This window comes from Cygnus olor, chromosome 1 (assembly GCF_009769625.2).
Source record: "Cygnus olor isolate bCygOlo1 chromosome 1, bCygOlo1.pri.v2, whole genome shotgun sequence".
NCBI classification, from domain to species: Eukaryota; Metazoa; Chordata; class Aves; order Anseriformes; family Anatidae; genus Cygnus; species Cygnus olor.
The window spans coordinates 94,352,702-94,377,659 of NC_049169.1; the positions used below are offsets into that span (position 1 = coordinate 94,352,702).

Here is a 24,958-nt window from a genome sequence, read left to right on the forward strand (position 1 = left end):
ACAGGGCTTAAAGTACTCCAGTATTTGTCTGTCCTCCCCTGTAGGCATTCAATATGGCTCTGCCTTCCAGTGCCCTGGTTATGGCCACATAAGGGTGCAAGCAGTCAGTGGGGGAGAGAAAGCTGTTTCCAAGGGTAGGGAGCAGATGCTCTTTGTTCTGTTTAGACAATTCTGCATCGATTTTTACTTGATATCTGATTGTATATAAAGTCAAATACCTTAATTGAGTATAGGTAAATATAGGTGTATACTAGTTTGTTGCTCGGGTGCTGACTTGGAATGGTGGTATGCTTCCAAACTGGGGTTTTACTGACTTTTTTTGATTCCAAAGTTAAATCTGTTTATTTTTATTCTTAGCATGTGTTTCAGTTCCTTTTTTAGAGAATTGTTTTTTCCTTTTAAACCACATTGTGTTAGGGCTTATCCTAGAACTGAAGGACATCAGTGAGGAGTTCCTAGAGATCGATGAATGAATCTTTTTTGAAGGTCATTTAAAAATCTGTTGGAATATTGAATGCTGCTCATGGTGTGGATAATGAAAGCAGCGTAGATACCTGTGGTTTGACTTAATGTTGATACTTTCTTGGCAGATTGCCTTTTTCTCTAGCTTCTTTAGCGATGACATTGGGATGTTGGAATGTGGTGTAGGAGTGGGATGGGAGAAGATACACTTATGAAGTAAAGGGAGCACTTGTAAAACTCAGCCACAAATGACAGCAGAAATACAAAATTTATGACAGCTCTTTATTATATGCAATTGATTATGTCCCTTACTTCAGCAGTAAGCAACAGTGTCTAGCTTCAGCTCTTTACAGTGGTGAGGCTAGTAATTAATAAAGCCTCAGATGTGAAGCAGACCACAAGGTGATGTCTGTAGAAGAAAAATCTACAGTAAGTACGGCCAAAGTTATTTCTGGTGGTTCATTAAATGTATAGACTTAAAAATAAAGTTAAATGTTAAGTATAATTACTAAAAGAGCACAGCTGGAGTGTGACCAGCCAACTTGGGTATGACAAAGGACTTCTACATTGATTTTTATGGCAAAAATATAGCAAAGGCAGGCAGCCATTAGAAAATGGCTTTTCATACTCCTTCCTGCTATTCTTATCACTTTGAATATTTCTGGAAGCTATCTTTCTGTACCTTGAAAAGAATGAAGACATACAAATTTGCCAGCTCTTATCCTGCAATTGCCATCTGGCCACGGATTCCAAGTAACTATCTAAAATAATGGAATGGTTCCTGGGACATGTCATCCGTCAGGGAGATCTTGGCTGGAAAAGTGATGTGTTATTGCCAGTGTTATTGGGTAATTGGGTGTTAGCTCTTTCCTTCTGTGACCCCACAGTGGAGTTTGGACAGTGAAAGATGGAAGGAACGACTCCTTTGTCAGTACCCAGCATGGAAGCTATCACTTGAATGAAAAAGGCTTTTTAAAAAGTTGTTGATAAATAGATGCCTCAAAAATGTGTCTTTCTACTAAAGAAAAAAAAAGCAACCTGATGCCAAGCAACCTGATCCCTTTGCAGTTCTGAACTAACAGTGCTTGTTCTGTGAGTAGAAACCTAGGAGCCTTTTCTGCAATTACCTCCTCTGCAGACACACACTGTAGTTCTGTGTTGGTGATGAGCCCCATGACAGAAAGAGACCAGATCAGATGTGCTTGGTCCATGCAACACAAAGAGGTGAACTGGTACAAACTCTACCAGTAAAGGTTCGGTCAGAAAATTTCATAGGGGCAATTTTATCTTGTAGTTTTTACTCTACAGTTTCATCTCTTCAGCAGCTGGGACAAAAAACAATAAAGCTGGCTGGCAATATTGCCTTGTGTCACCTAAAACTGTAGTTGAACAACCATGCCTGATCCAGACTAAGTTTCTTCCTGCTGGCTTATCCAGCAGTGTGTTGTTGAAAGTCACAGAACCACAGTATGCTGTGGGTTTGAGAAGCTGTTTCTCCCAAAGATGTTTGCAAGCAGTTTGCCTTTGCTAGGGATATGGTTACAAGCACACTTGTTTCAGTGGTTGTGTTAACTCAAAGTCCTGGGGTTTGATTTCCTCCCCTGCCTCTTTGAACCAACATCAAATTCTCATGGGTTGGAGAGGGGGAAATGGGGAGAAGAGAAAGAAATAAAGATGAAGGGAGCAACAGCAGCCCCCTCCTGGGCAACTCCCACCAATTTTATTGTTGAGCCCGATGTCATATGGTGTGGGACATACCTTTGGCCAGTTTGGGTCATCTGCCTTGTCTGTGTGTCCCCTCCCAGCTTCTCGTGCAGCCTCAGCCTCCTCACTGGCAAGGCAGTGTAAGAAGCAGGAAAGTCTTTGACTTGATGTAAGCACTGCTCAGTGACAACTAAAACAGGTGTGTTATCAGTGTTATTTTCATTCTGAATTGGAAACATTGTGCCATACCGGCTGCTATGAAGAAAGTTACCTTTATTCCAGCTGAAACTGGGACATCAGTGAAGCTCTGACACCTCACAGTGTACTTTTAAGCATGGCCCTTTAAGCATGGGTGTGAATTCATGTTTGAGTCCCAATTCTTACTTGATGCTCACTGTCAATCTCCAGCTCCAGGAAACTTGGATCCTGAAAACTTTTTCCTGTCTATGGGGTGTGTCCTACCTTGGGCTTGCATGCAGTGCAGACAGATTTCAGGTCATCTTTGAGGAATGAAAGAGAGGGAGAGGAGGAGGACACTGCAGGCAGGCTGGGTGGTGCTGCTGTTACCTGTGGAAACATGTGCCTAACTCTGCAATGGTAAGGACAAGATGTTTTCAGGCTGGGCTTATCCCTCTACTCCTAATAAACTGGTATAAGCTCAACCAAAAGCATGTTATAGTTGTATTCCTTCTGACAGCAAGTTGTCTATTTTACTTCTTAGTTTTCCCTTTTGTTTACGGCACTTTGGTGCGTGTACTTCTTCTGGTACTGAAGTAGAAAAGTGCCATCTCCTGACCTCTTGATCCTACTTCCCGATGGTACAAATGGGCGACACTCTGCTCAGTGAGATCAAGCTGCACAAGGTATTGCTGCAGGCGTAAGTAGAGATAGGATCAGCAATGCAGTGGTACAGCAGAGAAGCTGAGAGCAATAGAAGAGTAGATTAAGGCAGAGAAATAAATAGTCATTGCTGCAAGGAAATTGTTGTATGAATTAATGTTAAAAAAAAAAAATTGAAGAAGACCAAGTCAAGTAAGTCTTTGGCTGTGTATCCTAAGTTCCCAATGTATCTGTCTATGTGGATATAAATGTCAATGCTATGTGCTGTAAAGATGGGTTAGGTGTCTTAAAACAACTTCTGTCTTTGCTCCTTCCCCATACTCGTATCAAAGGTGTCAAAACTTATGCATATATGAGAAGAACCACAGCTAGGCAACTGAGGCAGGCAGCTTTTTTCAATGAATTTTTTGAGAAAATGCATGATTGTGTCCCGTGATCTGTCAGTAAAGTCCAAATATGTTGATGTACGTAAGTGCACTAAGCTATAAATCATTTACGCTTCAAGGGAAACCCATTATCCAGGAGCAATAGGTGTATACAGAGCGGTTATGAAAGGAAAATGGATGCTGGCGTTGGGAAAGCGGAGTGGTCATGGCTGGCTGTGACTTGACTTGTTGCTTCTTTCCACACGTTGTTTCCATGCATCTTTTTAGTACTTTCTAGTGTAGAGTCCTCCGTTTTTCCTTTTGGGCAACCCAATTTTCTAGTACTTGTTTAAGAAATCAAAAGCTCTCTTTTAATATCAGTTAGTGGACTGTACTCTGATCACAAGTGTTTCTTGAGAAGTATTAGTGTTGGTCTCACAGACATGGTCTGTTTTGTGTACTGTAGAGATATTTATGAGAAGGTCTGGCAGGGTGGTTTAGTGGTTTAGTCACTGACGGTCTCCTTTTCAAGTAAAAGCAGTCTCATTCCTGAGGTGAGGGAGCTGGGTAGGGATATATAGGGTTTGGTGGGTGGCTTGTGTTGGGAAGAGAAGCTGAGCAGAGGAGTATCACTTGTGTATAACTCAACTCTGTTTTCTTATTAGTTTTGGGGATGTGCAGTCTAGATGCCTTCACACCTAGTGGAGGAGCAGCTGAGTGAGACTCGTGTTTAAATAGGTGGCAGTCTAGATTCTCCAGGGTATGTTCACTCTTCACCTCTCACATTGTGGCCTGCAGCTATTTCCTGGCCTTGCTGGCAGTCTCCTGGGTAGCCTGGCACTGCTTGCTTGTCACTTGGCACCAAATTGGTGAGGAGGGCAGGACTGAGTCTGGGAGGAGGCTGTTGGTGGGGTGCCACGGAAACAGCCCTCAGCTGGCAAAAGGCCTGTTCCACTTACAGCTCATCGCCTGCCCCTCCAGTGTGGGCTGGGGTTGAGTTGCAGCTCTCTGTTTACTCTCAGTTGGTCAGAGCCAAAATGTATCAGTGATAAAAACAACAACTTCCAAGCTGGTGCAGGTCCCTGTGTAAATCAGTGTGGTCTTAACTACCTACATGGCCATAGACTGGATTTTTTAAAATAAAAATGAAAGCAGCGTGCAGCTGTCTCACAGTCTGCATGTGCCTGACCATATGTGTGTCTGGACGGTGTGTTCATGACTTCCTCCGTTCTTTATGCTTATCCAGACACCAGGTTTTCTGGTCATCTCCAAGACTGGCAGCTTCCTAGGAGAAAGATGTGATGTTGTCTTGTTGCTGTGTTTAAATGACACCAAGTGCAAAGGGATGGCAGCGTGTGTGAGGATGAACAACCACGTGGGCTGGGTGCTGATACCAGGAGAGGTCTGGATGCAGGATGTAGAGCAGGGAGAAGTTTCTTTCCTCATGCAGAACATGTCTCACAATGGAAAGCCATAATGGAGGGCTGAGAGTGATCTTTGGAGCTACAGTTGAGATCAGATGTCTGTTTTGTTTGCTCCTTCAGTAGCTGTGATGAAATTAATGGGTCTGGCTGCACGGTGAGATAGCAGGCTTTGCAGCAGAATTGTGTTTGTAATGGCACAAGTGTCAGTTGCTGTTTTTGGCTTATCTGAGTTCCTGAAAGAGAGTAGCCATGTTTCCCTGGGGGCAGCAGGAGATGGGTGTTATGCATCACTCTAATTGCACTAAGCAATGAAAATGCTGTCTGCACACGCACCTTAATGGATGTAATTTCCTGGTTTTATGCAGTTCGTCACACATAGACAAATGGTTCTGCCCAATGCTGTCTTGCTCATTAAGGTGTGTTTTCACCATGGAGCAGATTGGCAGCCCATCAAAAGTCCATCCAGATGATATTGCAAGGCATTTTTAACCCAGTCTTTTTGGCTGGGTATCCACTACCCCATTTGGAGTGAATAGATGCTAATGGTGCTTTAATCAGCGTGAAGAATAGCTCTATCCATCTGCAGAAGTGAGCGCTCTGTCATGGGGATTGGTGCCCTGGCAAGCAGCTTCTTAAAAAACGACTTGCTCCCCGTTTCATTTTTGCGGGCTGCCCTGTTGCTTGGCTGGGACATGGTGCTCTCAGAGTTCAGTCTCCCCAATGGGCATGTTTTAGATGCATTGCAAGTCTTCTCTGAGTTTGTTTACATTGGTACCTAGTCTGAAATGGGCTCAAAGCATGAGTTCATGTGCTCTTAGCAGGGGGAAAGGAATCTCTCTGAGCAGCATCGTGTTTGAATCAGTTCCTGGAAAGCCATATGGACTCGCATGTAGTTATTTTCCCCAAACATCAGAGTTTCCAAAGGAGAGATCCTGAGATTCTAAAGGGCTTCCGAGTCTCAACTCTGTGCTCAGGTATTTATGTCAGTGTCAATCTTAAGATACTATGCAATACACTCACCAGATATCCAGGAACATCTGTGACTTCACTATTTGACAGACTGGTAGCTGAGGGTCCCCAGTGGTCAGAAGCTTCTGAATTGTACTGTGCTATGCCATTGGTGTTTTTTCCTTTTGATATGCTTGTGAAAGCAATGGGACCCTTCAGCTTTCAGACTAGCAGTTAGGAAAGGCAAAACATACACTAACTGAATAAATTTTGTAGATAAATAGGGGCTTAATTAGGCTGTACTTTGCGGGAGAGAAGCTGTTTGAAGGAGGATATTAGAGTGGTGGATTATTTTCTTTATTTTTCCTTTGAATGCTGAATCAAGGAATGCTGGTTTTTGCAGGATACAGCTACTTCTGTTTACTTCTGTCACGTTGCTTGTATTTTTAACTGGGGTGTGTACTTGAATGAGCTGAGTGCTTCTCATGCTTAATTCAAATAAGTAATTATTCTCCCTAGAGAATTCAACCACTCTAGTGATATCCTATTCCTGCCTTGCTTCTAAGCTTGGGGAGTAGGAATCGATTCGAGATATTCACAGTTCTCACTGCAAGACTTGTGGGCATTACAGAATGTGCTATATTTATACTCCTGACCGCTTGGTGAGGTAGGAATGCGCTTTGCCCCCTGTGTTATGGATTGGAAGGTGTGTGAAATACACAGTCAAATTTTCAAAGTTTTTCAGACAGGTGGCTTATGGTTTTCTGCGTGTGTTTTGTTCTGTTCTTCAAATCCCTTTCTGCATTAAAATTGAGCTGGAGACCTGGATCTTTTGGAAATCCTGCTGAAAACCTTTCTGTAATTTTCAGTGCCTGAATACGTTGCAGAAAATCCCTTGAATATACTTTTGAAGGTCACACAGAGACTTTAGGAATTGAACCTGATTAAGGCAAAATGCAGAGCTGAATTTTTGCCACCTGATGATCTGCCTTGCTTCTCACTTTCCCACTCAGGCAGTATGGTAAGTACGGGAGGCAGCAGTGTAAGAGACCCACCTCTGTTTCTCATTGCTTCTGCAGCAGCCACCCCTTCTGCCCTGCTGGTTGACACGGTGCCAGTTTTCTGAGGAAAACTTACACCTCTCTGTGAGGCATGCCCTCATAAAAAGGAGCTGGGAGCACCGAGCTGTGCTGCAGGCAGTGCAGCTCTCCCACTTCTAACGACTCCAGTTTGGGGTTTAACAGTGTGTTGTACCAAACAGCTACCTCAGCAGTTGATGCGGAGTCCCCAGGGGGAAGCTGCTGGCAGTGAGGAGCCTCCTGAGCACCGCCAGTCCCCACGGCACGCCGACAGCAGGGCTGCGCAGCTGGTAGCTTCACTAAAACGCAGCACGTAGGTGAGGGTGTGTGCGCGATAGCTCCCTTTGACAAATCAGTTGCATGGCTACAGCAGAGGCAAAGATTACCTGAGAGTTTTCCAGGATCAAAACTGAGGAATCTACAGTCACCCCTTTTCTGGTTTATTTTAGCGATCATTTCATGGCTGACTGTGGGCAATGGTGTGGTCTGGTAATGCAGTGTGGTGTAAGCTGGATCTTGATGATGAGCACGGAGCATGTGATATCGAACTAGAGGTAGCTAAAGTCACTGCAAATGCATCTCCTCCCTCAACTTCAGTGTCCACTGGAGCTTGTATTTAACAAATAGATGTCTGCCAGGCATCCCTGCTTGTATCACAGGCTGTGGTCCATGATGGGTAGTAGTGCTGCTTCTTGTTTCACAGGTTCAGCATAACTGTTGCATGGTGTGCTGGGTACCTCAACGTCTTCTATTGCTGAGGGCCTTCTCTTTATGGTTCTGCAGCGTGTCTAGCACAAGGGGTCCTGTGTCCTGGTGCCCAGGCTGCTGTGGCTGCCTTTCCCAGAGTCTCCAGAGCAGTATCTTCTTTGCCCTTGTTGCTGCTGTTCTCATGGTCTTGCATCTGCACACCCTGAAGGGATTGTTGTGACTGTGAGCATCACCACTGTTTTTTAGCCCTTGCTTTATGTTAGGGGACCCAGTAATGTGCATGCACTGAATTGATTTGCAGCAACTGTGCCTGCTCCTCAGGTGCTCTGATCAGCACTAAGCACCATATGCAGGGACAACGGATAGCAGACAAGTTGCTCTTGATGGAAATTACACATTTACTATGGGGGAAGGACCTACTGCACTGGAAAGGCACCTGGAGAGGCTGCTCATTCAGAGATCCTTTCCTGGGGTCCGTGATGGACACTGGAGAGAGTTTTCCCTTCTTGTTTGCTCTTTCCCCTTCCCTCCCCATTGGAGGGAAGGTGAGGCAATTTTCACCATTGCAGCTAATGTATACCTTGAGCTACTAATAGATCTTTGTGCATGTGTCTCACCATTTTGTGAGAATGTTCTAGTCCCAAGTAAGCCAGTCTTTTAGCAGAAAAAAAATGCATCTAATATTCATGACAGGGGGCACCAGAAATTACCTGTTTTCCAAGCACAGCCATACAGTGATTAAATAAAATTGCCCCTGCTTCGAGTTGTGCTTGCGGCTGATCATGTCCAGACTCAATGAACCACTGCAGCCTGCCATATGCTGAGAAGAGACTGATCTCTGAATTAAATAAATATTACATGGCAGCTTGTTCAGCTAGAGGCTTTTGTAAGGGTTAAGGCAATCTTGGGCCCTGCTTCCGTGCTGTGTGCAGGATGAGCAGGAACAGAAAGCAGCTATGCTGATGCCATTTCATGCAGACAAACTGAGATTGTAGCAACCTCAAACGAGACTGGCTTTGTCAGACCGCTGGCTGTCATTCTGCGACTGCATCCTTAAGCTGAAGAAACGATTGGGATCACTGGTGTTGGGAATGACTCTGCTTACCAGTTCCTAACAGGCTGGGGGCAGCTGCTCAATTAGAGCTTGTACCTCGCTTGTGTAAACTCTTTGTTCCTTTCCCTTTAATTAAGCTACAGTTCTTCTGCTTGTGAGGTAAAGAGCTAAATGGCACATGCAGAGAACCTGCATGCTGAAGGCACAGCTGCAAGTTTTTTTTTTTCCCTCCCATTTCTGTTATCTTCTTGCTGCCTGTGTGAGCCCTGGGTAAAGGCCATGCTGTGCCATGGCAGAGCGCCAGCTGCCTGCGCCTCAGCTTACAGCTCCGGCGCGTGACCCGTGCTGCAGTGTAACGTGCCACAGAGAAAGCAGGGCTCTGTCTTACCTCAGCCTTCGTTTCTCTCTTTGGTTTCCTCTGACTTCATGGTGGGAAATGCTTTCTGACTTGTACCTGACCTTGTGGGGGGCGGCTGTGGGGAAGTATGAATGTTCTTAAGGTGCTTAATGATCTGTTGTTATACACTTAAAAGGGAAAAAAAGTATGTTAAGATATACTTCAGAAGCCCTTGTGAAAGGTTTAGTTGGCAAATTTGGTAGACGTTCATCGGTTCATCGCAGATCTTCTGTTATAAATGGGGCTGGGAGATGAAGATGGCTTGAAGGAGGAGACTTTACAAATAGGATTAGTGGTGAAAGCACAGACAGGTATGCAAGCTGTGCATACCCTGTAGATACGTGAAAGTCTGGCAAGTTTGTACTGCCACTGTGAACTTGCTCTGGCTGAGTACATTGCTTTCAGAGATATGGGGTCAAACCTGCAAGGAGGGATGGTTGTTCACAGGTCTTGCTAAAGCAGCAACTGGATGGATTTCTTCACACACTTGCTGTTCAGTGCTTCTCCACCTTATAGCATGCTAATAGCGTAAGAGAACCTGCAGTTTAGGAATTGTCTGTATCCCTCAATATCCAGTGGTCCATCCAGTCAGATATCTTTGCTGACAGAACAAAGCAGTGGTTCTCCCTGTGCTGTACCACACTTCTATAAAACATGATAGGAAAGTTAGATTCTAGCTACTGACATGCCAGTTACAATGACTAACGCTAGCCGGGTCAGAGGAATGTGGCTGCTTGTCTCCCCCGTGTTTCTTTTGTAGCATTTAGACAGTCGTACTATGCCATGCTGCAGGAAAGAGCTCTCCTTCCTCTTCCTCCAACTTCTGAATGGAATCACGTCTTACCCAGAAAGTGGCCAGAATAACAGTTATGCTGATAATGTCTTTCTAGTAATTTTCTTATCCATATCATGCTTATTGTGTGTATATATATATATATTTTCATTTAGCATGTGGCATACTTGGCTCTGTAACTTTGGAAATCAAGTGTACGTTTTTTTTAATGCACTTTCTTTTTTTTTTTTTTTTTTTTTTTTTTTGTTCTATGTTATCTGCAGAAAAGCATGCTAACCAGGTGGGAGAATCACAGGCCCTGGAAGCAAAGACAGAAGGGGCAAAGTGCCATCAGTAGAAAATTGAGGTGAGCACAAGCCAGACTGGCATGGAGTGGTGTTGCACAGACGATGTATGAAGTACAACTTCATTGACAGAAGTTGCTTAGGTAACTGGGAATACTTCTCTGCTGTGTAGTGGAACATCCAGCATTAGTTTAATCTATTTCAATTTCTGTCACTTGGCAGTGTTGTTTGGAAAATACAGGTTTATGTTTTTACAAAAAGTGTTCCTTAATATTAAAACATTTTATATGAACCGGTTTATTTTCTACTTTCATGGAGGTCATGATTAATGGAAATTTCAATTTTTCATATAGGATCTAGCACTGAGGAATTCCGCTAGTCCCACATTTTCAATCTAGTTTTGCTTAAGCTGGTATAGGATCAATTTAGGATGGAAGTTTCAACTCTTATTCAGAAGCCAATGAAATAACCGTTCATGTATACTTTAATTCTCAGTGCCTTGGAGCAATCAATATTCTGTTGGAAATTAAAGGCAGAGGTCTTTTTGGAAAAAAATCTCAATGTAATAAGCTGTGAAATGGTACAGCACTATGCTAATAGAATGAGCCTGGAATATGAATGATTGCTTAGCTATACTGGACAGGTGAACCAGTTGAGACCAGAATTGACATCAGGATGTCAGTGTTAGGATGTGGAATCTTGTGGATGCCAGAAAATCTATAAAACTAATTTAGTATTAAGTCACAAGGCAAACACTTGCTTTTCATATTAGATTTTTTTTAAGACCTGACCTTGTTACGTGTCAGTCAAGAGAGCCATTCTGAAGGACTATGCAGAGTACCTGGAGGCAATGTTAGATTTGCAGTGGATAAATTGTGCAATGGGGAGGAGGGAGGAGTGGGGACAGAAAAAGGCAGTCATAAATTCCCAACATCCTTGGTACAGAGGGGCAGGATTCTTCTTTCTTTTACTGTAGTGATGCCACAGAATGCCCTATACTGTGAATTTACAGTATTGTGTGGCAGCATCTGACTCTGGAGCTTCATAGCTCTTTCTCTTTCTTGCATACAGGCTGCTCTTCTAAATATCAACTGAACACGTGTAAAATGTCTTAAGCATAAATCTGGCAGAATATAGCTGTACAGCATCCAACATGTATTGAACCTAGCACCAGTTTCTGACCAAACGTGGGGAAGTACAGGAGAACAGCTCTAGCTATGTATTGCAAGTGACGCTTTCTCCTGAGTACTTGCTCAGACCTGGCCATGGTATGGGTACTCCAGTGATCCAGATTTCTCTTTGAATTTGTCTAATCTCATTGTGAACCCACATGTACCACTTAGAGCATGCTGTGCGGTGTGGTTTGAGTTATCTGTGTGAAGGGTAAACAGTCATCTCCTCAGGACTGTTTCCAGCTTGTCTCCTGCCAGTTTCGTTTGATGTCTGCTAATCCTTGTACTGGAAGACAGTGCAGAGTTGTATTTTCCCCACACAGCCTCCACAGAATCTGATATTCTGCAGACCTCTGTCATACTCCATCCTCAGTCACTTATTTTCCAGACCTCATTCCTGTCACAAATCTCCATCTTGCAGCATGACGTATCAATGTTACAGTACTGTAAGAGCAGAAACAAAACAGGTTATTGGGTCCAAATCTGTTTTCAGATGCTGTGCAGTAGAAACTGTAAAAGCACTGAGCGTCTCAGAGAGGAAGTATCATTTCTGCCCTCCAGGTGGGGAGAAAGCAACGCTGTTGCCTGCTATCCTGTACAGGCAGGCCCTGTTCCACTTGTACTCTGGGCATGCAGCTAAGTGTTGCACAGTGCTCAGCCCAAGCTAATACACACAGTCTCAGCAACAGATATAAATTAGGGCTCTATGCTGTGCTAATGTGACTACACAGCTTTTGGAAAGAAGCTGTCTTGTAGTTGGCTGGGTCAGAGCACCTGGAATGGATGGGGAACTGCCTGTCCCGCACTAAGCTGTGCCAGCATGTCCTGAGCACTGTGCTTGTTGCCACAGCCTGTTGGGGAGCAGAGTAAGCAGCGGCTCCAGTGGTACCCTGCCATTAACGCATCCTCTGATTTCATGCGTAGTCTGCCTACTTAGAGCAGTGCTGAAGCACAGCTGCTCTTGCGCCAGCTTCTTTACTGCAGTGTAGACACGTACTGCTCCTTGTGTCTTTGCAAGCCAAGAAGGCTGTAATATTGACTCATGATTTTGAATCCATCAGTGTCTATTCACTCAAGGATGCTTTTTGTCATAGGCACAGCTTCTTGGGTAGTAGATTGCCAGGGACAGTTCAGTGGTCACAGCACTATTGACTCAGTCAAAGCCTTGAAGAGCTGCATTCATGGTGGCTACTGCATGAAGAGGAGACTGTGGAACAGCAGACATATGTCTTCCCCACCAGCCCCTTCACCATCTTTGTAGCCCTCCTTTGGAGGTTATGTCCTTCTTAGATTGTGGCACCCAAAATCACACACTGCTCGAGGTGAGGCCACACCAAAGCAGAGCAGGACAATCTCTTCCCTTGACTGGCAATGCTGTGCCTGATGCACTCCAGGGTATGGTTGGCCCTTTTGGCTGCCAGGCACAGCACTGGCTCGCATTCTACTAGCCGTTAACAAGAACCCCCAGATCCCTTTCTGTGGGGCTGCTCTGCAGCCTCTTGTCCCCCAGTCTGTATGTACAGCCTGGGTTGTCCTGTCCAAGTGTCAGATTCTGCACCTGGCTCCTGTTAAACTTCATGCAGTTGGTGATTGCCAGCTCTCTAATTTGTCAAGATCTTTCTGCAAGGCCTCTCCTCCTTCAAGGGAGTCAATGCCCCGTCCCAGTTTTGTATTATCTGCGAACTTAGAATACCTTTGAGTCCTGCATTCAAGTCATTTATGAAAACATTGAAGAGCACTGACCCCAGAATAAAGCCCTGGGGCACACCACTAGTGGCTGGCTGCCAGCCCGATGTAACCCCAATTACTATAACCCTTAAAAACAATGGGAGTAGTAAGACTGTTCTCCAGGGTGGTGTGCTATCTGCCTGGGTCCTTCCTTCCTCCTTTCTCTGCTCCTCCCCTTTCTGTGGTAGTAGGGACCCAGCCCTTCATCCTGAGAGCAGCAAAAACTGATTTTTCCTTTGAACTCCTGGAAAGGAGGAGTAGTTCTAGCTCGTTGTTATACTAAAATAGACTGCATTCTTTAAATGATGTTGCAAAAGGTAAGGGCCGTGTAAGTAGGAGGCTTATGTGTAAATCATGTAACTAACCTAAAGAATGTCTCTTCTCCACCTGCAATCATAACTAGTACTTGTTCTCCCCCCCCTCTTTTTAACCTGAGAAATAAAGGTTGAGGAATGTTATGTTCTTCAGTTATTTGTGACTTGAACACATCCGGCAGAAGGCACATGGGGTACCCCGTTAATACAAATACCTTACCAGTTGACTGATCACCATTTTCAAACACTTCTATTCCTTAGAATAGAAGTAGCATACACCAGATTGGCATACACAATTAAATGCTGCCCAGGTGCTTGCCGTGATCTCAGATAATCACTGCTCAAGGAAAAGCAGGGAGGGACACCTGCAGCCTCCTGCTCAGCTTGAGGAGAAACACGCCATTACAGAGAAGTGGGGGCTGTTCAAAGCTGCACAGCTCTTTTTGCTGTTGCGAGAGTAGAGCAGGTGAAGAAAGGTGATGTGCAGGTGGCACAGCAACACTTACCTGCCACCCAGGTGCCTGAGGGCACAGCAGTGAGATGCTGGATGTGCTCCAGTCTTTTCAGCACTTAGATGCAGCTCTGGCATGAGCTGCTGTTCAATACTTCTTGGGCTCCTCACTTTTTCCAACAACAGCATTGACTGGAACGCGCCTGACTGCTGCGACATGAGAGAAACCTTGTTATATTTCAGTCTGATAGTATTTTTAAAGGGTGAATGTTACCAGTGCTGTAAGCTGACAAGAAGTTATTGCAGAGCTGTTTGCTGAGTGAGGCTGCTGCGGTAATGCTGATGAGCAGTGCTCTGCTCCTTGCTGGGCGTGCCGGGGTGCGCTGATAAGCTGGAAGGAATTTACAGCAAAGAAAGAAGAGAGATGAGAGGCCTGGGAAGTTTGATTTATAGGGATGATTGAAGTGGTCATTATGTCAGACTAGAATAAATGGCAGGTGAGAAGGCACATGACAAACAATTTTGTAGATGTACTGGGAAAGAGGAGTTATTTAGGGCTCCTCCTGGGGACAGAAAAAGGAAGGTGAAGTACTGAAGCAGGAAAGGGAAAGTTATAAACTCCCTGTAAGGATGTCCTGGGTGACACTAGGTAAAACAGGAGGAAAGAAGGACACCATGAGGGGGACGGAAGTGTTCAGGCTTGCATTGCAAGCTGCTGATGGTTTATGCAGCAGTTTAAGACCCTACTACCTGACATGGCCCTGGGCCCTTTGGGTCACCTACTTCTTTCAGCCTGGGATGACCTGTCTCCAAGTCTGTGAAGTTACTACACGAAGGTACACCGGCAGTTTAGTGGGAACCATTGTTTCTCTGAGTGTCTTTGAGATTACTGTCCTTGTCTTCTAGTATCAAAAATAACTATACCAATTTTACTTCTTTACTAGGTTTTTGATTTGGTTCCATTCCCTTCTCTTCTCTTTTCAGCGCTGTCATTTGTTAGTGCTTTAACATTCCTGAAAGAAGAATTTACTCATCTCCTTGCGCTCTGTTTTTCATGTAACCTTTTTCGCATTATATATTCTTGTGAGGTGAAATCTGTCATGATCTCAGTGCATCATAAATATTGAGTTGAGAAGTATGAGCCGATCATCTAGTCTGCTTTCCTGATTTTGACAAATGGCACTCTAATGTGTTGTTTGACTTTGGTTTTGACACTCTCAAACAATGGACTTGTGATTTCAGCGGTTAGCAAGTTTTTTTTTTTTCCTTCAGTCTTTTTTCTGCTGTCACTTTGTTTTTCCTAATAATCATCCCTTGCATAACACTTTCCTTTTCACCTTCTTCCTTGGTATATTATACCTTCCAAAAGCATGTTTGGGATGTGGAACATTTCAGTGCTTTACCGAGGAGGTTGCTATTAGTTTCCTACTTTTCAAGTGATGAAACTGAATCCCAGAAGGGAAACTGGATCATCAAAAAGCCATTAATTGAACCTCCAGTACCTGGTTCCCTATCTCATGCTCTTTTAAGTGTGGGGCCCTGTTTTCTGTTACAGTTACTTATCTCTGTGAGATACACTGATTGACTCAACTCCCTTGGCTTCGCTGACAATACGGCTGGGCCCATTTGCTGTCTTCAGGAGTTTTTGTGAAGATTGGTTGGGTTTGTCTCAGCTTTCTTGGGAGAAAAGGCCACCTCTTCCTGCCAGTAGAGAGGGGGCATCCTGGCTAAGTCTCAAGAAGATGAGTCCTGGTCAGGCTTATGCTTCACACTGTCATCTATTTCCAGACCAAAGTTTCTCCATGATCATGTGGACTGGCATAGTGTGATCTTATTGTTTTGTATTTTACAGCGATGCTTGGAAGTCCCTTCAGAGTCCCATGGGTCTGCAAGCCCTCGTACACCTGGCAGGTCAGCAGCTCCATCCAATAGACCCGCCTCTGTCCTCAAGAAATGCGTACATGGTCATGGAGAATGTAATCTCCTGCTGCAGGACCAGAGCATGACCTGGTACATAAGGTGTGTGGTAGCTACAATGCTCCCCTGTGTGCTACCACTTCTAGAAGCATGTATGACCAGTCTGGTTTAACCTTTGAGGAGGGACGCATGTAGTCAGATTATCACATTTCCAGTAGTATCTAAATGCTGCAGTCAAGGACTTGTGTGTTTTTATGCTGGGACTGAGCACAACAAACTTCTCTGTGTTAAGTGACAAGTGAGACTATTGTCTTTGGCACTAGTGCTAATGATTCATTACTGCTGTCCTGCTAGAATGTGGTTTTCTTTTTGTCTTTGGGTTGTTAAAATTGCTTCCCTAAAGCAAGCCAGCTAGTCAGTGGAAGAGCTAGAACCAGAATGCACGCACAGCTGGATCTTTTCCTTTAGTGTAGTTTGTGACTAGATCATTAGCAAAAATAAACTTCAGGCAGGCTTTAAGTTGGCAGAACATCATTATGAACTTGGTCGCTGTCCTAAGTGACGGAGTTACTGCACTTTTCCAATGGACAGTTTAATGTGTATTATTTTATTATGCTTGCCTGTTATTTCTGTTCTTCCTTCCCAGGTGGGAGTAACCTTGTAAGTGATTCCGATTAACACAGATGGCTGTTTCTCTACTACTCCAGCCCTCTCAGCAGATGGAGTGGGCTTGGCGCTGCGGTGTTAGGAGCTGCAGAGGACGTGTATGCTTGGTGGAAGCACAGACTGAGTCACTCACATTTATGGTGTTCTTCCTGTTGAAAAGATTAATGTGGAGATGAAAAATAAAGTGCAAAAAAATTGCTTCACTGTAGAAGTAACCGTGGGTCCTAGTAAGGAGCTATAAAAAGCAATACGGTGGAGATTGATTTATGAAGAACAAAAACAGAAGGAATTCTGCAGAACACAGTTAAATGATTACAACTGCTAGGCTTTGAGGAAGGCCAGGTGCTGTTTACAGTGGGACACAAGGGCATAGCTGAATTCAGGGGAATGAAAATGAGTATACAGAATGCTGGCTGAACATCCCAGAAATGTGCTCGGTAGTGGGAGCTTTCTTCTGCTTCCCAAAGGGAGTGGGAGAGAGCCCCAGCACTCTGGATAAATTGGTTCTGTATTGAACAAAACTGGGCTAAAGTATGTCTTAGAACTTCATGGCTGTGCAGGGTTGTAGGAAGGGGCTCAATACAGGCTATTCTGACCTCGCGGAGGTCACAGTGTACCTCACACGGCTGTGCGAAGGCAAGTACTTGCTTCTCCACCTTGGAGAAGGTGTGTGAAGAGCAGCAGGTTCTGAGGAGCTGCAATTCCTTGTCCTAAAGCATCTGTCTGTGTTTCTGCTTTAGATGAAATTGGAGAATTGCATGAACTCTTCCAGCTCTTTAGTGAATCTTATTTTTCTTTCCTTATAGACTAAGCCAGTACTGGCTTGTATAAATTGAAGTTTTTCTCAATTCCTGGAAACTTCTGAGAGGATTTTAGGGTTAAACTGGGACCAGATGATCAGGCTTTTTTCTGGTGACAGGTTAGTTTGGGGAATTGGAAGGGAAAGCATGTGACAGATTTTGGGAATAAATTCTAGGGATCTAGAGTACGTGCATACACCTGTCTCTGAGATGGCAAGGACTATTTTCAGTTAGTTCATCCCCTGTTCAGGAAACCCCTCAGTTTCCTTGGAAGGACTTCAGCTCTGTTCCTTCCTCAAGGTAATCAGTGCAGTCATATTGATTCACTGAATAAAATAGGCCTTGAATATCAGATAATTTACCACCCAGATAGAAATCAGCAGCAGTGCCAATTAAGTCAAAGTCAGTCTGAAAGCGGTAGGAAAGTAGAACGAGACCCAACCACTTAACAGTGAAGCATATATGATTTTTGAAGTATTTTTTCTTCCTAGGAACCATCATGGAGCAATGCTTGATAGGTCAAAAAATAACAAAAAGCTGAAAGGTACAACGATAAAAACTTCAGAAAGGGATGTGCAGCCTACTGAACACAGGGCAATCTTAGTCTCATTCAAGCACCTCTTCCAAGTTTTTTCCCCTCACCACCCCCTCTTCCACTGTAGCCTGTATCCCAGTTCATGTAACACCGCCTTGACAGTTTGACTTCTGAGATTTGACTTAAATTAATGGTCTAGATGAGCAACCCAGACACATTTCCAGGTATCTGTGAGTTCCTAATTGATTTCTGCACAGAAAGCACACCATTCGCATTCAGTGTCCATGCAGACATCCACAGTTAGGTAATGCATTTTCTGATCTCTTACTGTTTTAGAACATGTTGTTTTGGGGGGAACAGCAAAGCCCATGAGAATTGCTGAATTCTGCTTGTGTGGGTACGAAACCAAACCACATGTTCTGTATGTGTCCTGGATGCAAATCCAGGAGCTGCTGCACTGGTCCATTGCAAAGAACAGAACAGTTCTCTCCTACAGGGGCCAACACATATTCTTTAGAAACAGGTTTAAAAGTCTCTTTACTTAATGACTCAGGTTGGATCAGTGAATAATACTTCTTCCGTGCCCTGTGTGGAGAGCAGTTTTTGTCTGAACTGAGAACAAACTATGATTTTTATCTTTATTGGTGTAACAACACATACTGTGCTTCATCAGACAGTCATCTCTAACCTTTTGTTGGCTTTTACAAATTTACTGTACTGCACCATTGTCACAGCCCATGCCGATTGGTTTTCTGTTTTGCTCTTTTCATCTTCCCAGAATTTCTAACGCGTAAAGTTTCCTCTGATTTCTGCCACATCATCTGGATTTGGAGCCTGACTAAATGCCACAATTTTAGCCTGTGGAGGACTTTCGATGTCATATTGCTGAATTGGGCTTTTTTTCCTCCATTGTTCTGTAAAACGTTCCTCTAGGTCACTTACTGCTTTTCCAGAAGATGCTAACGCTTGATAAGGGAATAAGGGAATCATACTGGTAACAAGTCCTGTGACTGCCTACCCTATGCCTCTTGATAAATTGTTTTAGAATTTTTTGGAGAAACTTTTCCAATGGACTCTGAGGACTTTTTAATTTTCTGGTCAATGTGGCAGATTTTTGTGACTTTAATGCATGATGATAGTGTTGAAATTTCATTTTTGTACCAGCGCTGGTCATGCTAATTGTTATGCTTTTTAAAATTGTCTTGCTGCTTAGCACCTAATGTGGTCTTCCCTTGTATTATACAGCAAGTAAGATTATTTACACCTCTTAATGTTTCTTTATCTACATCTGATGGGTGACTCTGGGACAATGCTAGCTGCATATTTTTCTTTGTTATTTATAAATAAGCACATTTGTTTTGGCTTCACGCCAGGTCAGTCAGGAGTCCTTTCCATTCAACAAGGTATTGAGCAGATTTTGGCAATATCTACGAAATCTAATACAATCCAGATAAGTTTTATAATATTCCATTGTAGTTCTTATTTTCCTGTAACGATCTCATCCTCTGTGGGTTGTCACCCCTCCAATACTGTGAACAACGGAGCTGTTACATGCTTTTGCTAAACTCCGTCTCTCTCTGGCAACCACTGTCTGTTGTCCCCAACTCCATGTGCATGTTCAGTAGCACACAGCCATTTGGGGCTTATTTTTGCTACTAAGCTGTGATATGCTATGATCTCTGAGATTTCTCTCATTATATGCTTTTAAAGATCTTGCAGGATCGTCTTGACATCTCTTGTAAGAACTGTCTGCTGCTTTACATATTTTTAGTATGTCAGAAAGCGATGGTCTGTTTTGTTATAATGTAGGAATGCGTACCTTCCCTAGATACTGCATTTTGTGAGGTCACCTGTCTTTGGCACCTCTACTAGAGGTTGCTTCCCCAGTGGTCTTGTCCTCTGTATCTTCAAAGCGAAGGAAGGTCTGGAGGATTGTTCCAGGTATTTGCTTCAGCTGTCACTTGTTTGGAGGGTTGTTGCTCATCTGGAGAGTTAAGCACTTATTTTAATTCCGAAGTTACAAGATACAGCCTTCAATAGTATTTATAATCAAAAATAAAAGTCATGATTGTGACTCTTCCGTGCTAAAATTATATGCACTCATGACACCTGAATTTCCTGAAGAAATACCTTTCAGGGATCTCATTTCAGATGTAAATCACACATTATTTCCTACTCTTGGTTGTACACTTACTTGAATATTTCCCAGACTGAGTTCTCATGAACTTGAAGACAGATTTGTGACCAAATCATAGAGGAGGAGTGTCAAAACACTGTTTCCTGCAGATACAGGCCTGCACTCTGTGCGTGCTGCGTGCCCTCCCACAGCATTGAGATGGTAACAGCTGTTTGGAGAAGGGTGAGCTGGCAGCATACAATCACATTTGCTTCCTGTGGTAATACCTGTGGGTTGACCAGAAACAAAGTTGCAAGGAGTCTCTTTCTCGTGCTATTCCCAGAACACAAAGCTGATGCTGAGAGTTCTGGGGAAACCGAAGGTTTTAAGAAACTCTGTTCCCTCCGACTCCCAGGCCAAAGCAAAATTCCAGATAAAAATCCACTGGAGTATCTAGAGCACTGCTGACAGAAGAAAATTCTGGCAGTGCAGTAAGACAGCTAGTTTTCAAGAGCAGGGTAGTTTAAGTGTTCAAGTTTGGCTGCTTTTCCAGACCCTTAGAGCTGACCTCATAGCTTCTAGCTGTGTCTTAGTACTTACTAATTGCTAAGGATGCTATAAATAAGATCTAAAGGTCAGGCCAAATGTGAAATCAGATCAAAGGCTTACAAGTAAAGTATAGTTGACTTTTTTTTTTCTTTTTTTTTTTTTTTTCCCTGAACTGTTGCACTAAAGCTTCATTTGGTCTGGATTTCTGTTACTTTTATGTCACAGCCTGTGACATTTGGCTATTGGAACTCGATTGATTATTTTGTTTGTTTCTTTGTTTGTCTTTGGTTCAACTAATGATGTACAAACCAGGATGAAACTGGCATCTTTCTCTTTGCTGTTCTGTCTCCCCTTTGGGTTAAATAGGATGGCACAATAGTCTTTTGCTCCCAAACTGGCTTCCCTGTGATCACAGTCTTTTTTCCAGGTCTTTTCTTTCATACACTGACTTCTCCAGTCTTTGCCCCATTAAAAGCCTGGATCTTAAATGCTTGTTGGATCTTAAATGTTTGTTAGTTGGGTGCTGTTGTTGCTCTTCATTCCCCATAGCAAGGCTGCTGTTGTGAGGCTTTGGTACCACACACTTTCACGGAGGACTTTGTCCTCTGCTCCTATGAGGGCAGCAGCCACCCTCATTCATGACCTTTCCTCACCGCTCCTTTCCATGACAGCAGTGATGGTGAAGGGTCATGGAGGTCAGGAGACAGATTTTGTTCTCCTTCCTCTCTGACCACAGGCCTGTTTCCAGTCCTTGGTGGAAGAAGTCATTTCTTCCGCTATATGCTTTGCCTCCATCAGTCTCTTTTTTTTTTTTTTTTTTTCTCACAGGCAAATTAAAAGTGGGAAGACCCTCATATCCACAGAAGTGGAACGGGCTCCCCAGGGCAGTGGTCACAGCACTAAGCCGGCCAGAGTTCAAGAAGCGCTCTCAGACATATGGTTTAATTTTAGGTAGTCTTGTGGGAAGCCAGGAATTGGACTCAATGATCCTTGTGGGTCCCTTCCAACTCAAGATATCGAAAGATTTTGTTGCTCTCACTTCTAAGTGCCACCAGTAGAGGAACAGGGGGAGGAATGAGAGAGAGACTGAAAACTTGGGAGATGACTGTATCTGATAAAAATGAGGGTGAAGCATAGCATGACACAACTAAATTTATTTTTTTTGAGTGACTTGAGGAAATAGTGGGAACCAGTGTGCCAGTAAAGCAAAGCTGATATGTAGAAGCCCGGTGCAATGCAACTAACATGTTACAGCCTGGTGGGCCTGCACCAGACATGCAGGTTTGTTGAGCAGGGTCTCTACCAGGGTGTCTCTGAAATAGCTGTTTTTAATTGTGCTGGCTGTGAGCAGGTGACTTAAGCCCCCACACCCCATCTCATTTCAGAGGGAAGAGTGCCTGGCGCTGTCAGACTCCATCCCACCCCCAGCAGTTGACTGGCAAATGATTTGACATCTGTTGCTCAGCATTTACTCCTTGGAAGCCTAGGAAAGGGTGTTTTTCCACGCGGGGACTCCGGTGTGGGAACTCCGTCTCCTGGCTGGGCCGGGCCTCCCCTGCCTGTGCCTGGGTGGCTGGGCTGTCTCCTCATACAGCAAAACACAGATGGCCTCAAGTCACCGAACTCAACAGAGCTGGGCTGGCAGGGGTCGCTGCTGCGAGTGTTGAAAAGGGGGGTGGAAAACCCCTAATGCCAGACTCTGCATTTACCCCACATTGATAAAATGCAAGCAAAGTTGGATATTCTTAGTTTTTCAGTGATGCCTGCTCTTGGAGTTACCACGTGATGTGACTTTGTCCATTTTCCATAGGACAGGGTCAGGTGGTTCTATGCCTTGTTGCCTTATGATGACAATCATTGTGATTTCTCTCATCCCTCTTCATATGCAAGATAGGACGGGAAAGCATCACTGCCTGCTCCCCTCTCCCACACTAGCTGTTCAGTCCTGCCTTTTGGGCTCATTCTGTGTCTTATACCAGTCTCTTTTCGGACAGAGGTTTAGTGACTGTAGGATGTTCTGCAAAACTGGTCTGGAAGCTGATCAAGTTACTGTGTCTGTGCTATTTCCCTTGAAGTGTTCTTGGTCTTTTGTGCCCTTGATTCTTGAAGTGTATTACAGGAATGTCCGTATTATTTGCAGTGATTTGGGAGAGCAAACAACTTGCGAGAGCTGACAATTGACTAATTTTGAATACCACCAAAACAAGGCACTTTCCTTCTGATTATCCCCATTTTAAAATGGGGTGAAGAGAAAGTTGATGACATGAGTGTAGTGATGATCACTTCTGGCAGAATAACACAGCGGATCTGTTCCTTCAGCATGGGAAATAAGGGGCATATGAGGGAAAAAAAAAAAGGTAATTTGAGGAGGTTTGTACTAGGGAACAATTGCATTGTTGCCTTCTTGGGGTGGTCAAGGTAAGCCTGGCCTCCTCTGGGCCGTATCTTGTTTGTCAGGATAACTGACAGGTTTTGGAAGAGCTTCTCTGCAGGTTTGGGCATCAGGTGAGATGGGGACACTTACTGAAAAGACACGGGTACCTGTCTTGATGCTGAGAGCCCTGACATCTCTGAGCATGATGTGACAGGAGCACAGTGCTGGACAAGCTGTTACGAGTGGGCAGGCTTCTGAGATGCAAGACGGCATGGTGGGTGAGGTAGCCACAGGAATGTGCCTTGGTAGGAGACAAGTCTCACATGAAAAGAGGGGATACGCTAGCTTTCACAGTCCCTCTGAGAGATCTATTTCAAACCTGTGGTCCACAGCCCAGGCTCTGCATCCAGGTGCCATTCATCTGGGAAACACCCTGGGAAGTAGAGGCATGCTGAGCAACAGAAAATTGCTCCAAAAAACCACTCCAATCCTGGGTACATATATGGGGTTCACACAAGTAGACCTTCTCTTTACAAGGATAAGGGTCACTTAGGAGGGATGAAAGTAACAACTAATGGAATCAGCTTGTGGAAACTGAACAGTGTGCTCATCTTTTCTTAAGAGCGGGGCTTTCCCTGTTTCAGAGAAGTGGCTGTTAACTATTTTGCTGCAGTATTCTGTCTCTGTACTGGAGTCTAAGCCCTAAATTTGCAAGGCATTGAGTTGTACAGTACACAGGGGATTGTAAAACCACAGCTGTACCAAAGAGCCAGAAGATTACTTGTTTGATCATTGCTCTAAGGTATTGAAGTAAGATATGAGAGAGAAGAGAAGGAAGGGCCTGGGAGAAAATGGGGAGCAAAAGTGACTCCAAAACCCTTCCTGTTTCTTCTACTGGGTGGCTTGTTTAATTCAGCAAGTTCCCCACAAACTTTGTCTTTTCTGTGCATAAATATAAACATTGGTAGCTAAAGATATCTGTGCTCTTGAACCTGCTCCCATCATGGCAAGAAGTGGAACAATGCATGGAAATAATTGGGGTTCTTTACTTCATTTGCATGTCTGGAAAAATCATGGCTTCCTGTGGCACTTCCCATTTGTGGTTATCTCCTGAGATGCATCTGTTTAGATATGCAATATGCAATAGCTGGCAAGAAAAGCCTTATCCAGAATCATAACAGCTTTTCAATAACACCGTGTCTATAACTCTTTGAAAATGAATGAGGAAAGTGATCCTAGGAATTGCAGAGAAAAGACCATCTGATACAGGGCTAGAGCACTTGGGAGCCTGCAATCCCAGGCATGTTAATGTGTGTTCTTCATGGATAATAATTCATCTTAACTTCTGTCTATCCAGTTAGCCTTATTAGTCATCTATTGCTTTTACAACTCTACCTAGTAAAACCAGGTAGGATACAAAACGCAGAGAGGTGCTTCTAATCTTTCTTTTTCTCTGCTTTGCATCATACTATGTGCTTACAGGTAATGGAGTAGACTTAAACATGAAAGCAAATTAATTGTGTGCAGACTCCTGTGGGTCTGGTCAATGGTACTTGCTTGTTAGCAGCATGGAGAAGGAAAAACTGAACTGGGAATTTTGCTGATCATGGTAATTTCTTTCAGTTGGTGCAAGCTGTTGAGGTTGGTTACACGTTCCAGGGAGAATTAAACATCTTGGCAGTCCAGTGACAGATGAAATTTGACGTGGATAAGGATACAGTAATGCCTATTGGCAAAAGTAATCTGAGTTTCTCTTCACCTGTGTGGCCTCTGAATTTGCAGTCTGGTCTGAAGGCAGAACATGAGGATAGATGTTATTGCCGACAACTTAATGAAGTGCATAGCTGCAATTTCAAAAAGGGAATTGAGCTGATCGCAAGTTTTAAAAAACAAAAACAAAATTCATAGCAAAATGGATATTCTAGTAGAAAGTTAATGAAGAACCCTCAATATTAATGCTGCAGTTGCCTTCTGAGAACAGCAGCTCAGAAGCTGGGTCAAAAAGAATTATTTACTGGATATTAAAAGCACTTCAGATTAAATGAGAGAAATGCTTAGAAGGCTATTCCATCTGTATTAAGCTAACTTCTCTGAGGCATGGAAGAAAGTATTATGGATGTGATTATTGTTTCTTGGAGGCATTTTTTCTTTACATCCTTCCTTGAAGTACTAGTACTGGCTACTGCCAGTGGGACAGAACATCAGCATGGACTTAAGGTCTGATTCAACAGGGGAAATGTTTCCACAGCAAAATTACAGTGATACGTCGTACAGTGCT

General features: G+C 43.8%; 1 long non-coding RNA gene across 3 annotated transcripts in view; it reads left to right on the top strand.

Annotated features, from left to right (window-relative positions):
* Window positions 1-19,023, top strand: part of LOC121064093 — a 41,447-nt gene extending 22,424 nt beyond the window's left edge. Inside the window, exons 1-5 of one of the 3 annotated variants that reach the window (XR_005816331.1) lie at window positions 7,274-7,376; window positions 9,137-9,292; window positions 10,038-10,120; window positions 15,576-15,792; window positions 16,287-19,023. This is a non-coding gene — a long non-coding RNA (uncharacterized LOC121064093). Of the gene's footprint in view, window positions 1-7,273; window positions 7,377-8,834; window positions 9,014-9,136; window positions 9,293-10,037; window positions 10,121-15,575; window positions 15,793-16,286 lie in introns of those variants that run through there. The other 2 variants (XR_005816329.1, XR_005816330.1) reach the window with 2 other exon arrangements.
* The last annotated feature ends 5,935 nt before the right edge of the window (window positions 19,024-24,958 follow it).